The sequence below is a fragment of the Mus musculus genome, chromosome 15 (genome assembly GCF_000001635.26).
Source record: "Mus musculus strain C57BL/6J chromosome 15, GRCm38.p6 C57BL/6J".
Taxonomy (NCBI): Eukaryota; Metazoa; Chordata; class Mammalia; order Rodentia; family Muridae; genus Mus; species Mus musculus.
In genome coordinates, this window is record NC_000081.6 from 64,563,365 (window position 1) to 64,579,056 (window position 15,692).

At 41.6% G+C, this 15,692-nt stretch overlaps 1 long non-coding RNA gene across 1 annotated transcript in view; it reads left to right on the forward strand.

Annotated features, from left to right (window-relative positions):
• Gm30632 overlaps positions 1-9,454 on the forward strand; it is a 38,815-nt gene extending 29,361 nt beyond the window's left edge. Inside the window, exon 3 of the long non-coding RNA XR_384144.3 lies at positions 8,653-9,454. This is a non-coding gene — a long non-coding RNA (predicted gene, 30632). The remainder of the gene's footprint in view (positions 1-8,652) is intronic.
• The last annotated feature ends 6,238 nt before the right edge of the window (positions 9,455-15,692 follow it).

Consider the following 15,692-nt stretch of genomic DNA (forward strand, 5'->3'; position numbering starts at 1 on the left):
CCCCTGAGAAACTGTGTCAATAAGCCAGAGTGAGGCTGCAGGAAGTGGGGCTCATTATCACTCTCTTCTCTTCTGGTGTTAGCAAGAGCCAGCAAGGTGAGCTTAGGTTGCAGCTTTGCAGCACAAAAGCAGTATGAGTGAGCAAGGTACTCACAAGTGAGATGCCAGGTTTAGAGGGAAGTTAAGCTTAGCTGAAGGCAACCAGGTGATGTAAGATGCTGTTCCATCTTCAGTTGAAAGATGCCAGGGTGATGAGGCTGCAACTGAGCTTCCACTCTACCCTTCTGAAGTGAAGTGTAATGAGTCAGCTGGATGCAGTCCAAGCAGAACATAACACACATACACACACACACACATATATATGTGTGTATATATACATATGTATGTGTATATACATATATATGTGTATATATGTGAATATATATATATATATATATATATATATATATATATATATATACACACACACACACACACACACACACACACACACATCCATTGGGACCTTCATCTCTAGTACAACAGAGGATTACCTGCTTAAAAAGATCCAGAGCCTCTTAAGATACTATCCAATGTATTATGTATGTATGTATGTATGTATGTATGTATGTATGTATGTATATATATATGTGTGTGTGTTGTGTGTGTGTCACTCATTTGCCATAGCATGAATAAGGACGATCATAACAAATGGGAAAGATAGCTAATATATCCCAACCCTGAGCATCTATCAAAGTTTTTATTTAACAAATGAATACAAGTGTAAATTTTTTATTGTCTGAAAATTTCATATATGTATATAGTTTGTTTTGGTCAAATAAGACCCCTTTTTCTCCCATCTAGTTCTTCCCTTATGCTGGAATTTTGGCTGGTTAGATTGTCTGCATACAGTCACAGCTGCTGTAAGTGTATGTATACAATGGTGTTGTCATTTCAAGCAAATACTTTTATTGCTTCAGACCTCTATTACCTCTGCCTATGACTGATTTTCCACCCATTCTATGATGATCTCTGGGCCTTTGCCGAAGGGATGAGACGTAAATGACTCAGAGCTGAGTACTCAATGGATTTCCTTGTTTGTTTGTTTTTGTTTTTATTATTATTATTACTATTATCTAAAAATTGACCACTGTGGGTCTGTGTTAGTCACTGTCTGCTAAAAAAATGAAGCTTCCCTAATGAGTGTTATGAGCTGCACTGACCTATGAGTATGACCTATGAGTATGAACTTAGAGGCAGCTCATTACTATGTCCATATGACAGAAGATTATTAGGTTCTCTCATAAGGCCTATTGCCTAGACCTTCAGGACTTAAACAACAGGGTTCTCGAGGGAAGGGAGCTACAATGACAAATTTGGGATCAGAAGACTCGAAGAAAGGAGACACAAAAATTCTGTTCAAGCCTCATTTACTCTTGGGAAATGGAGGGTTTATAAAGTTGAAAACCACAGATGGCATTTGCTCAGGTGCACAGGCCAAACCCTGGTGCTAGGTAACACATTAACATCAAAGGAATGTCCCGATTGTGAAAGGTCCGGAAAGGAGTACCCTCATTGTAAAAGGAAAGGAGTGTCCTCATTGTAAAATGTCCTGAGTCAGTTACAGAGCAGAAGAAAGATAGTGGCAGAAGCAGAAGAGTGTTAGTTAATAGATGATGGCCAAGACAGAGGCTGAGATGCCAGGGGCTTCTGGGCCCCAAGAACCTATGATGTAGCCAGACACAAATTTTTTTAGCCTTGTTAACAGCACTAGGTGTGAGTTTCATTGTGGTGAGTGAGCCTTAGAGCCAATTAGAAAGTGGTTGGTTGCTCCTATAATATTCATGTCACTAACATACCAGTTGACACTTCATGTTGAGCAGTCATCACTATAGAAGTTGGGATCATCTTACTGCAGGCCTTGAGGGAAGCTAAACTTTTGGAGAAAAGTTCCTTGGAGCTATAGTGGGGTTCAGTGCAGGGTAATGGTAGCCAGTGCCTGGATCTTGGTGTCTAGTATTGAAAACAGCAGGAAAGAAATGGAGATAATTTAAAAAGAACCATTTGGAAATAGTAGAGTGGATGTGACAATATGGACTTTGAAGAGAATTTACACAAAAGTAGCACTATCTGTCTATCTATCTATCTATCTATCTATCTATCTATCTATCTATCTATCATCTATCTATCTTTCATCTATGTTAAAAAAGTAAATAAAAAAAATATGGGGTAGTAATATAAACAGTTCATATTTGTATCATAGTTTGAGAGAGAAAGGAACCTAAATTTTTCAACAAAATAATAACTCATTCATTCTAGTTGGAGTAAAATAAATTAATGTACAGGTTGTCTTTTTTTTTCTGTTGTTGTGATAAAGTCCTCTGCAAATGAGCTCTTAGTGGATAAAGAGTTTGTTTTGTTTCCAGTCATAGTTCAAGGTATAGTCAGCCCATCGTGGCAAGGAGATCAAGGCAACAGGAAATTTGAAGTAGGTCATTCCTTACATCCACCATCAGAGAGGGCTGAATTCATTCTGTTGCTCAGCACCTTCTGCCCAATTATACAGTCTAGTAACCCAGCCAGGGAATGGTGCCACCCACAGTGGGCTCACTTTTCTACCTCAATTAATGAAATCAAGGTCACCCTTCATGGTCATGCCTGGAGATCCATCTCATAGATTCTGTCAAATTGAAAATTAACACTATCATACAAAGAAGCTAAGAAAACTCTGTGAGGTTTATGTAAAAGAAATTCCAGAAATTTTGTGAATTAAACTCCAAAGAAACTAAAATCAAAGAAAAAAATCTTGGAAAAAGGCAGCAAAAACTAAGCTTATTTGCTTGAGAAAGTCTGCTAGAGTAGTTCAGACCTTTTCACCTGGTGCTAGGCACTTCCAGGAGGAAGCCACAGGCACATCTCTTGCTGAATCTCTTGCAACAACTGCCAGTTGCAAACTATTTCTGGAGGGACCATTGTTTAAGAGTAAAAAGAGAAATAAAGACATTCTCAGTTGAAGGAAATCTAAGGGAATCCATTGCCAGCACGTGTTCTAAAGAGAGGCTAAAGAGTCTCTGATCTGGAAGAAAGTGAGAAAAGATTTAGAACTTATATCTCATTATTGTGTTAGCTATTTTCATATGATTTTCTTTTTAAACAAACATCAAGCTTTTCTCTGCAGTGTCTGGCCAGAGCAAAAGAAACGTAGCTGATCGATGATGGAGCTGACCTGACCTGAGTATGGCCATCCACAGGTGCCTTAGGACAAAAATTCTTTTGTCCCCAAACCACTTTGCTCTCCACAACAATTAATTCTAAATAAGTAGAAGGAGGAGGAGAAGGAGAAGGAAAAGAAGTATAAATTTGTAATTTGTTTATATATTCACTCCAGTCATGAATTATCACAAAATTTATTGTGATACAGCAGGGAAGAAGTGGAGATAATTTAAAAAGAGACAGTTGGAAATAATAGAGTGGAGGTGACAATATGGACTTTGAAGATAATTTATACAAAAGTATCACTATCTATCTATCTATCTATCTATCTATCTATCTATCTATCTACCTATCTATCTATCTATCTATCTATCTATCTATCTATCTATCTATCTATCTACCTACCTACCCACCCAATCATCTATCTATTTATAATCTATGTAAAAGTAGATTAAGCATATGGGACAGTAATAATATAAACAGTTCATATTTGTATCATCATAGTTTGAGAGAGAAAGGAACATAATTTTTTAAACAAAATAATGGAACAATACAACTCAAAACAACTTGTTTTTATTTTATATAGATAGTCCCAAAATTGCTGCTAATGATATGAAGAATCATATTTCTATGTCTTAAGTTTTACTTGCAAAGATGAGGTAAGAGAATGGTGCAAGTTTCTAAGCTGTGGTAATATCCCAATTATAAAGTGGTTAGGCTCCTAAAGCCCTTATTGGGATTAATCACTGCAGAGCTTTGACAAGTAAGTATTGAAATGACCATCAGGAATAGACAGGAGCAGAGAAGCTGAAAGCAAGCCCTGAAGATGCATTTCAAACTGGTAAATGAAGGCTGTGGGATGCGATCAGTACCAGACCCAAATTTATACAGCAAGCACTTGGAAGGGAAAGTCATGTTCATAAACAATGAGAGTGACATAAGTCATCTTTCTTCTCAACTCTTGGACAGTGAACAGGCAGAGCTGTTGCAAGGACCAAACTCCTAACAGCTTGTGGAAGGCATTTCTCCATGGGCTCCTGTGTTCCAGTATGCCTTACAGAAAGGCATGGTCTACTTTTACTCTGGACTGTTTTCAAGGATATATTTGTAGCTAGCCTTAGAAGATACAGCTTCCTTTTCTAAAGCAAAGGGCAGGTCTGTTTATGGAATGGAAGACTGAGATAATGTCTTTCTCTGCAGCAAAGGGCAAGTGCTCTTTGTGCTCATAATAATAATAATAAAAAAAATCTGGTTCTCTGAGCACCAGGCAAGTGTCTGTCTTCTAGTACAATAGGACATATATGCAAATGTCACCTTCTCTCGTTATATCACTCTGTAGGAGTTGGGGTACAGAAAACCGGCTCAAAATAAAGTGTTTTATTCTCTGAGAGGGAATAAAGTCTTCCCACAAAGGAATCCCCTTCCCCAGAACGTCTGGAGAATATCATGGCAAATTCTGTTGATATTAAAAAATATTTCTTTTATACAAAAAGTGTTATGAAAATAGAGGAGTGAATACTTTTTCCAATCATTTCATGAAGTCAATATTATCCAGATGCCCAAATAAGACAAAGACAGTTTAAGAAAAGAAAACTGTAGACCAATAGCCTTTATGAATCTAGATGAGAAAAAAAAATCCTCAATAAACATTAGCAACTAAAAATTACCAATATAGAATGACTGCATCATAAGCAAGTGATATTTATGCTGGAGATGGAAAGTTGGCATGGTATTAGGAAGCCAACCATGTATTTCACTGTATTAAAAGGCTTAAAAATAAAAGCCAATTGTGTGACTTTACTTGGGCCAGAATAACAAAATTTAGTGTGTTGGGTGGTTTAAGCAAAAGAAGTTAATTTTCTCAGGGTTCTGGAGAGTAGGAGCGTGCACAGGTGGCCTTTGCCATGCGATCAAACACTTGACACAAAAGCAACTTAAGGGAGGAAGGGTTTGACTACAGGAAGGGGAGGCACTGGGAGTGGGAGGTGCTCCTGCTGGCTGCATTGCCTTGGTAGTCAGAAAGCACATTGGTCAGGAAATCGGACAGGCCAAACTGAGGAGAAGGGATTCCTATGCTTTGATTGGTCAGGGCTGATCAGAAGATCCACCCCTGTAACTGAGAATTGAACTTACCTTCTATTAAGAATATTTGAGAAGGTGGAATGACATGCTTTCATTGGGAAAACTGACATAAAATGATCAGAAGGATTTATATTGAAAGAGAAAAACAAAACAGCAGCAGCAGCAGCAGCAGCAGCAGCAGCAGCAACAGCAACAACAACAACAACAACAACAACAACAACAACAACAACAACAACAGGTCAATTTTAGACATCTTCCAGTTTAGACTCAGTGGTAAATCTTAGTAGGTAGCTAACTGGCTCAGAGGCCCATGGTATCCAAGGCACAGTCTATGAGTCTTTCTGTTGTACTACACTGATGTCTCTTAAGTGTGCTAGGACAGATCCTGAATCTCACCAACTAATTCCAGGATCCCTGGCCATCTGAGTCACCAATGTGTCTGCTTGCTCCCTGGAGATAGTGAAACATCCTTTGTCCTTTAAACACTGTTGGTATAGGGTCTGGGGAGCTTGCTTGGTTAGTAAAGGGTTTTCCACAGCAGGAGGACCTGAGTTTGGATTCTAGCATCCATATAAAAACCCTGGCATGGCATTAGCATCATAACATCTGTAATCCCAGTTTTGGTAGAGAAAGTTGAATCCCTAGAGCTTGTTAGTTAGCTAGTGTAGCCAAATTGGTGAGAGACTTTAAGTTTAGTGAGAGACTTTGTATCTAAAAAGTTGGAGTGTGGCCTAGTTGGTCATCAATGGGAGGAGAGGCCCTTGGCCCTGTGAAGGTTCTATGCCCCAGTATAGGGGAATGCCAGGGCCAGGAAGCAGGAGTGGGTGGGTTGATGAGCAGGGGGAGGTGGGAGGGGTTAGGGGGTTTTTGGAGGGGAAACCATGAAAGGGGATAACATTTGAAATGTAAATAAAGAAAATATCTAATAAAATCAAAATAAAAAAATAAAAAAATCAGAGTTATTGAAGAAGGTACCCAACATCAACTTTCAGCCTCTACATAAACATAGCCCCTTCCCCCAACACACACACACACACACACACACACACACACACACACACACACACACACACACACAGAGAGAGAGAGAGAGAGAGAGAGAGAGAGAGAGAGAGAGAGAGAGAGAATTACTGGACTATATATGTGCACATAGAAATAAATGCACTCAAAAAGGCATAAACATGCTATTATTTGAATTTGAAATACCCTTCCTAGGCACATAGTTTGAACACTTGGTCTTTTGCTAGAGGCATAACTTTTGAAGGTTCTGAAACCTCTATGAGGAGAGTCTATTTGGTGTAAATGAGCCATGAGGAGCAGGATTTGAAGGTTATTTCTGTGCCCTGACTTCTGCCTTGCTTTCTGCCTCTTGGTCCACCACGATTTAAGTGCCTCTTCGTGTTCCTGCTACCATGAACTGAGCTGCTATGCTGTGCCTTCCCCATCATTGCAGTCTGAAAATCTCAGGGACGGGGAACCAGAATTAATCTCCTTGTCTTAGCGTACTTCTCTATTGCTGTGATAAATATTTTAACCAAGAACATCTCAGGGAAGAAGGGACCCATCTTTTTTTTTTTTTTTTTTTTTTGTTTTTTTTGAGACAGGGTTTCTCTGTGCCATCCTGGCTGTCCTGGAACCCTGTAGCCCAGGCTGGCCTCAAACTCAGAAATCCACCTGCCTCTGCCTCCCGAGTGCTGGGATTACAGGCAAGTGCCACCACTGGGACCCATATTTCTTATCTTCACGTGTCTAGTCACTGAAGGAAGTCGAGGCAGGGACTGAAGTCAATACTATGGAGGGATGCTGCTCACTGGCTTGAACACAGATGTACCTTCAGCAACTACCTTTCTTTCTTTCTTTCTTTCTTTCTTTCTTTCTTTCTTTCTTTCTTTCTCTCTCTCTCTCTCTCTCTCTCTCTCTCTCTCTCTCTCTTTCTTTCCTTCTTTCTTTCTTTCAATATTTATTGATTTTTAAAATTCACTTCACATTTCTGTCTTAGTCAGGGTTTCTATTACTGCACAAAACATCATAACCAAGAAGCAAGTTGGGGAGGAAAGGATTTTTTGAGCTTACACTTTCACATTGCTGTTCATCACCAAAGGAAGTCAGGCGTGGGGCTCACACAGGGTAGGAACCTGGAGGCAGGAGCTGATGCAGAAGCCATGGAAGGATGCTGTTTACTAGATTGCTTACTTTCTTATAGAAGCTAGGAATACCAGCTCCAGGATGGCACCAACCACAATGGGCTCTCCCATCCTTGATCACTAGTTGAGAAAATGCCTTACAGCTGGGTCTTATGGAGGCATTTCCTCAAGGGAGGCTCCTTTCTCTGTGATAATTCCAGCTTGTGTCAAGTTGACACACAAAACCAGCTAGTACAACCCCAATCACAGTCCTCCTTTTTCTTCTTCTCCCAGTCCCACCCTCATAGCCCCCTTCCCCCATCTCCCGCCTTTCTCCTTAGAGAGGGGGAAGCAGCCCATGGGTACTGACCTGTTCTGGCCCCTCATGTCTCAGCAGCAGGACTAAGTGCGTGCTCTCATGCTGTATAAATTTAGGCACTTTACTTGCATTACTTAAACTGACTGGATCCTCCCAGCAGCAAATCTAATGAGATGAATTCCTCATTATCTTTCTTGTTATCCTCCAGAGAGAAACTCTGAGGCACAGAATGGTTACTTGTCAAGGTCACATATCACGAAATAACAGCAAGGATGCCAAAACCAAGTAGTCTTGTTTCTTTCCTCCCATGTCACACGTCCTTAACTTGCTCTCCTGCCCAGCATGTGCATAAAAACAGTAACTGTAGCTACCTCAATAAAGATTTTATGGGCACTAAGAGAAATTAACACGTTAATTTGTGTTCATAATACTTTTTAAAAAGACAGCTCGCCTTCCCTTCTCAGTACACACAAGACTCTGTTCAGCCTCATGCATTCATTAACAAAGATTTCCCAGGGTCTGTCTGTCTTCTCATGACACTGATCTGGGCATTGAGGACATCAGGATGCATTAGGACAAAGCTGACCTCTAGAAGCACACAGTATAATCAGAGAGAAGCAGTCAAGGACACAACAATAACAGTGTAGTATGCATTCAATGAAATCACACAGTTTAGGGCCAGAGCACAGACGGGGCTGCAGCTAGATCTAAACAGTAGCATGGTTGTGGCAAGCCTCTTATAGATGTGACCCTCAGGCAGTCCCTGAAGGTTCAGCAGGACGGACATACTATGGGCGATAATGAGTGAAATGGAGTCATTAAGGCAAAGGAAATAGCAAGTATGGGTTTTTGGTTTTTTTTGTTTTTAAGCAAGGAATTCTTCTTTTTTATTGGATATTTTCTTTATTTACATTTCAATTGTTTTCTCCTTTCCAGGTCTCCACTTCGGAAACTCCCATTCCCTCCCCCACCCCCTGCCTCTATGAGGGTCCTCCCCCCCTCCTGTCTTAAGTATGGGTTTTTTTTAAGGCAGTTAAACTATGTTCTACATTTTTGGAGAGATGTAAAGAATCTGTTGTCACTGAGCAGAGAACAACAAGGTGGGAGGTGTCAGTGAGGACATGAGCTGGCCAGATTTTCAGAAGAGGGCGTCTGGTTTCCTGGTGTACTGTACTAACCACTGCATAGTGGACTTGATGCTGAGAGAGATGAAGAGCCTCACGGCCAATAGATTATGCTGTGCAGTGTCTGTGTACCGAAGGGCAGACTGAGAAACTGCTGGGAAAACCACTAAAGAACCCACCCAGGAATGTATGCATGGGACAAGTTGAAAGCAAACAGTGAGGCAGGGCATTCAGCCTGTCGTCTCCTGCTCTCATTCCCTTCCCTGCCTCTGGGATTAACAACTGTACAGAGCACAATTTATATCCGTTTGGATAGTTTTTCATTGTTATGGCCACAAACACAACTTAAGGAAGAATATTGGTTAGAGTTAACTTTCAACTCAACATAATCCAAAAGAGAATCATACTGCGGAATTATCTACATTGGATTGGCCTGTGAGCATGGCTGTGGAAGACAGTCTTGATAGTTTTGGGTGGGCCCAGCACATTGTGGGTGGCATCATTCCCTAAGCAGAGGATCCTGAGCAGTATAAGAAGATGGAACAAACTGAGAAAAAGTGAGCAAGAAAGCAAGCAAAGATAAATCCATTTACTCTCCTTCTGCTCTTGACTATGGATACAATGTTTTAGTTCCTTGCCTTGACTTCCCCACAGTGATTGACTGTAACCTGAAACTGTAAGCCAAATAAACCATTTCTTCCCTAATTATTTTTTTGTTCAAGGTATTTTATCACAGCAACAGAAATGAAACTAGAACAGGAAGACCCCTGTAGAACTGGGCATTCTCCAGAGCCTGTTGCTTATCCTCTGTTTCTCCATGGTCTCAGTCATGAACTTGCAAGTCCCATAGCGTCAACTGGAATGGTAGAATTTTGGCCTAAACTCTTGAAGGCCATGGACAGAATCTGGCACATAAATTCTTAATGTGCATGTGGAAAGGAGTCTTAGGTTTGGGAGGTCCTGGGGAGCAAGAAGAGATACAATTTACAGAGAGCTCATTTTGAGCTGTCAGAGTTGGCCTTATCTTATGATGGTCTCTTTGTTAAGAAGGTCTCAAAATATATTGAAAGTCTCAAAAATTCCTCGTCCTTCTCTCTAGTCCCCACCCTCCACACTCCTCACCGTTGACTCAGCCTCTAAGCCACACCCATGTAATGGTGTGTCACACCTGTCTAATGGTGTGCTACTAAACAATATTTAACAACTATGCCCAGGAGAGAAGTCTCATTCCTGCATACCATAACATTCCAAGCATAGCTAATTGAAAACTATAGGCATGAAGCCTCTGCCTGTGAGTTTGAGAATATATATATATATATATATATATATATATATATATATATATATATATACCAGAGTGAGCAGAATGAGCTGGCTGAAGCTGGTTAGATAATAGACCCTGTGGATCTAGGATTTGACAGCATGGGAACCAGATACTCCTGAATATAGCACTTACTAGTTGCTTAAGTTGCTTAATCAGGTTCCTCATAGTTTCTTTATCTCTAAAATGGGGCAAAGGTAACTGAATATTACTGTGTTGTGTGGAGCTGTCAGGCGCATGCAAAATAAGAGGCTTGTCTGCTCACCTAGCATTCTACCTGTGAATTAATTTCAGTTGTGAACTTGTCTTTATAAAGAAATGTCTGGGGAGCTTATGATGCACACCTTTAGGGGTGTCTGTGTGTTTCCACGGAAGATTCACTGAGGGGGAAGATGTGCCTTCAATGTAGGTGGCATCATATCCTGGGCTGGGTCTCGGGCTGAGTTAAAGAGGAAAAGCGAGCTAGTTAGGCGCCAGCGTTCACCTCTGTCTGCATCCTGACTACAGATGCAGCGTGAGCAGCTGCCTCACACTCCCTTTGCTGACCACGTCTTCTTTATCTTGGTAGACTGCATGCTCTCAAAGCATGAGACAAAGCAAGCTCTTCTTCTGTATGTTGCTTCCTGTTAGGTACTTGACAGCAGTGATGAGCTCTGAATCTAATGTACCATATAAGGCAGCTAACACTAGTTATTATCAGAATGTTCAAAACACACAACACAATAAATTCTCTCCTTGCAAGAGCTATTTCAGCTAAAATGAACTTTTCCAGCCTCCTTAGATGTTTAGATAATTTTGTGACAACCCTAGTCAGCAACAAAGGCAGAGCTTGATGGAGCGTGGAGGTTTAGCTATAGGGAGACCCATGGATGGAAAGAAACAATTATTATAAACACAACACAGCCTTCTCTTAACTCAAAATGGGGTTTCAGTTAATAATTGGAGATTCTCCAATCATCCATAGGTTGTTATAACAACCCTATGGGAAACAGAGAATGTGGGTCATAAAGCTACCTATATTGTGATGCCTTAAGTAGAAAGAACCATCTTCCTTTTGGTAGGCAAAAAAGAACAAATAAAGGTATGTTTCCTGAACTAAGGACATTGGTATACCACCAAGCGTCTCTTACATTCAGACATCAATGGCCTATATGTCTAAGTGTCCACAGAACCTTAATCCAATAGCTGGCATATGGTGGGGACTGGAGAAATATTTGTAAAGTAATATTTGTACATATGCACAGAATATCTGCCTTGTGATAGGCACTGTGCTCAGCATGGGCTTTCAGACACGAAAGAGACACATATTGGGTCTTATACTAGCATCCTTGAGGACAGTCTTGTAGTAATGAAACATGCATAAAGCCACAAAAGCCACAGTGTAGCAGTGGTATTAATAATAGGTCTTGGGATCAGAGCTGACATAGCTTTTCAGTTTACCTGGGATTATCTTGGGAAAGTTGATACAGGAGGTAACATGTGAAATTGGTCTTGAGTTGTGACCGACTTCACTAGTCAAAGAAGACAATAGAAATCAGCACGCTGGAAAACCAGCAGTCACATAGTAGGCAGTATCCTGGGATCAAGTAGTAAGAGAATCTCTGTCCTGGAATCTAGCTCTCTAGCAATCCTTGGATTTATTCACCCAAGACTCATAAGTATAGCAGGGCCACCAATATGTGAGTGGAAAATGGTTGTCTAATTCAGCTAATAAGAAGTATACAGTATCTGTAGGCAATTAAAAAAATCAAGGTTGCTTTGTTATTACATGTGCAGATAGTAATAATATATGTCCCCTCATCTCTGTCCCTATCTGTAGCAAAACCAAACTATTCTTCCTTCTCTTTCTTAAAGTACAACTGAACCAGGCTCTTACAGTTAGGGATAGAGACTAGAGCAAGACATGAGTCAACTAGTGGGAGAGGAAGTAATGAAAAAGAAGGGACATCCTTAACTAACTTTTCGGGGCTCTTATACCAGCATCACTCATATTTTGATGCTGAGTTTCACACTTCTTGTGATTTGATTCTCTTCATAGTCTTAGTAACCAAAATGGCTTTGTTATATTGCAGTCACAGCCACCATCCAAATCTTACCAGATTATTACAACCTTTGTTTGACAAAAGAGTCTCCTTCTCATTTGGGGATAAGGGGTGCTTCTCTGGGGTAAGGGTGCTACTTCATGATGAGGGTGCTGCTTCATGGTAAGAATGGGTGCTTCTCCATAATAGTTGGAAAATATCATTTCTTGGGAACATACATGGGAAATGATCCCTTATTTCTACAACCTTTTAGCCAGATTTCTACATAGGCCCTAGGGTCTCTGACTTCCTCACTCTGGCTAGCAAGTGGCCACCAAATTTGGAACTACAAACAAAAGAATAAGACCAATTATTAGAGGAAATGATGCAAGGGGAAACATCCTTAAGATGGCTGAGATGTGATGAGATTCTGTTAGAGAATAATCACTCTAGAGACAGAGTGAAAAGAACTTGGAAGAACTGAAGGCCAAGGAGTCTACCATGGAGGTCCCAGCAGAAGGCTGGGCAGAAGTCTTAAATGTTAGACAGGACCTAGCAACAAGGAACCTGTGAAGAAGGATGGGTTTCTGATTGGCTTAGCAGAATCAATGGGATGAATCAGTTGCTGAAAGAAAGCAAGGTCTGAGATGATTACCTGGATCCTAGAGAGGGCATAGCATCAATATGGCCTTTGCTGAAAGTCAACATCCCTAAGAGGGAGATTAGGAAGGGTTTGAGTCACTGCCAGGGACCTTGCATGAAATCACCTCGTAAGTAGAGGCTATCTGTGTCTCTAGCTGCATACATATGTAGCAGAGGATAGCCTAGTCAGCCATCAATGGGAGGAGAGGCCTTTGGTCTTGCGAAGATCATATGCCCCAGTACAGGGGAATGCCAGGGCCAGGAAGCAGGAGTGGGTGGGTTGGGGAAGCAGGGTGGAGGGGAGGGTATAGAGGACTTTGGGGATAGCATTTGAAATGTAAATGAAGAAAATATCTAATAAAAATGCCTTTAAAAAAAAGAAAGAAAAGAAAAGAGGCTATGTGAAGACACATCCTTGCACCCAAGTACTCAGCAATCTGACCAGGCCTATAGCTGGCCTTTAGCACAGGACTGTTGACTTTAGGTGAACTCAAAAGTATGCTGAGTTGAAATAGGGCCTTAATTTACTTAGCAAGGAGAAAGAACCCTGCCACCTGGCATTAGCAGTGGTCTCTTAGTTCCAGACCCACAAGGCAGTAATTCTATTCCAGAAAGTGGAAAAACAAAGGAAAGGAGAAAAAACCAATACTGACTTTCCTTCTAGTGTGTGTGTTTGAGGGTGTTACCATTTCAGTTCTGTGTAGATGGAGGTAGGCACTGAGGTCTCCAAATTCCAACTCCAACAGCTGCTCCTCAAAGACATGGATGCTCCAGCTTTCTCCAAACCTCAATGCGCCTTTTGCCCTGCCCTGCTATTCTCTGATGGACAGCTCTTCCCAGACAAGCAGGTCAGCTTGAAGATATGCATCTCCTTGGAAAGGGAGCTTTGCAGGGAAGCAATTTGCAGTAGCTATTTTTGTCTGTGCCTTTGTGTGGCTGCCATATGAAAGCAAGTCCATTAAAAAAAATTCTTTCTCAGTTTAGAGTCCTTCATGTTTTCCTTTCAACTCCTGGAGTTCTGCTGCTCTGGCTGGAGATGCTGCAGTGTCTGGCCAGGCCCAGTGGGGCCCAAATCACTGGGTCACCATCAGGTGAAGGAGAAGGAAGCATGGGCTGCTGGGCCAGCCTGGAGGATGTCAGCTCTAGATGTCAGCTTGGCTTCAGCTCTCTCCCCTAGGGTTAGTCCTGGCAAGTAAATGCACTGTGGCAAAGGAGGGTATCACAGGACTGATGCTCTCTATTGGAACTCAGAAACCACTGAGATGATGTTGTTGCTTGCTGTTGCTGTTGCTGTTGCTGTTGCTGTTGCTGTTGCTGTTGCTGTTGCTATTGCTGCTGCTGCTGCTGCTGGTGGTGGTGAAGGCAGTGGTGGTGGGGCTGCCGGTGTGTGTGTGTGTGTGTGTGTGTGTGTGTGTGTGTGTGTGTGTGTGTGTTTAGGGCTGGGCTCATGTTTGCAGAAAGAAGCGACGTCACAAAATGATAACAGACCCAAAGGGGCAATGCACCAACTCAACAGCCTCATTTCTCCCATGTAAGTCAAAGACTGTGGAAAGTTTACTCTGTGCCAACTACAAGAACACAGAACTCAGATGCAGCTCAGGATGGAGGGCCAGAAAGCTAACACTGAACAACCAGACAGTGTCTTGGACATGTTATATATTATCCAAGTCTGTCCCTTCACGGCAAGCCTAGTTGATGTGAAGACATTGTGCTAAGCCATTTAATTCATATTGATCTTTATCTTCCTGAATTAGCTTGGGAGAGAGCCATGCAAGGTTCTCACTTAGAGATGGACAAACTGATAGCCTTCACCTAGATGCCTGCCTCTGGAGTTCATTTCCTCAGCTTCTGTGGCTGATTCTGGTTGCTTCTCAAGTGAACTCAGCGACACCTTTCATCGAGCCGAAGGTTAGCTTCATTCAGTCTAAGCTGACTTTCGAGATGGTCTGGTATACGTTTGATGTGCTCCGCAGGAGCCCCACACGGCAGTATTCTCTGCATGGTTAGTTTGAATTATCAACTTGACACAAGCTAGAAGCATCCAGGCAGAGAGTCCCAGTGAAAGATTGCCTAGATCAGGTGGTTTGCCCGTGGGCATGCCTGTGAGGGATTTTATTTTTAAAAGTGGATTAATTGAGATGCAGGATCAAGTCCACTATGAGCAGTATCATACCCTAGTTAGCTTCCTGGACGGTGTAAGAGTAGAAAAAGAAAAAAAAAAAGGCGAGTTGAGTAAATCAGGACATGTAAATTTATTCTTCTTTGTTCTTGACTTTGTGTGAATACTGCTTCAAACTCGGTGTTATTGTGACGTCTCTGCTACGATGGTCTGTAACCTAGAACCATAAGTTGAAATACCTCCTACCCCAAGTTGCTTTTTGTTGAGAGAGCTCATCACAGCAACAGAAATATGAATAGAATAGTGTTTTGTGGGGAAGGTGGCTTTACATTTAATTTGACCCAGCCCTTCAGTTATTAGAGCTGGTGGCCTCCTGGACTCCGCTCATGGGGACTTCATCCTCCACATGGGGGTTCATCCTCTTGTCCCCAACTCCACCACTGTCTCGTTGGTCCTTATATACTAAAGGGAAAATGAAAACCAGGCTTATGTCAGAGTTAAAACAGCTGGCTCTATTATCTTGTTGACCTCTCTCCATATCTACAGAAGTTTCTGAAACAGCCCAGCTATTAAATATAAATAGTCGCTGTATAGAATGTGCCTCTCAGCCTCCTGGAAGACAAAGATTATTCTCTTTGTCTGCCACCGAGGTCATTAGTCTGAGCAGCTAAAGAAGATACCGGACATTAAGTGGTAAACATTCTCACCCCTAATCTTCCTTTTCATCCTGTGGGTGGCAAGGGGTAGCT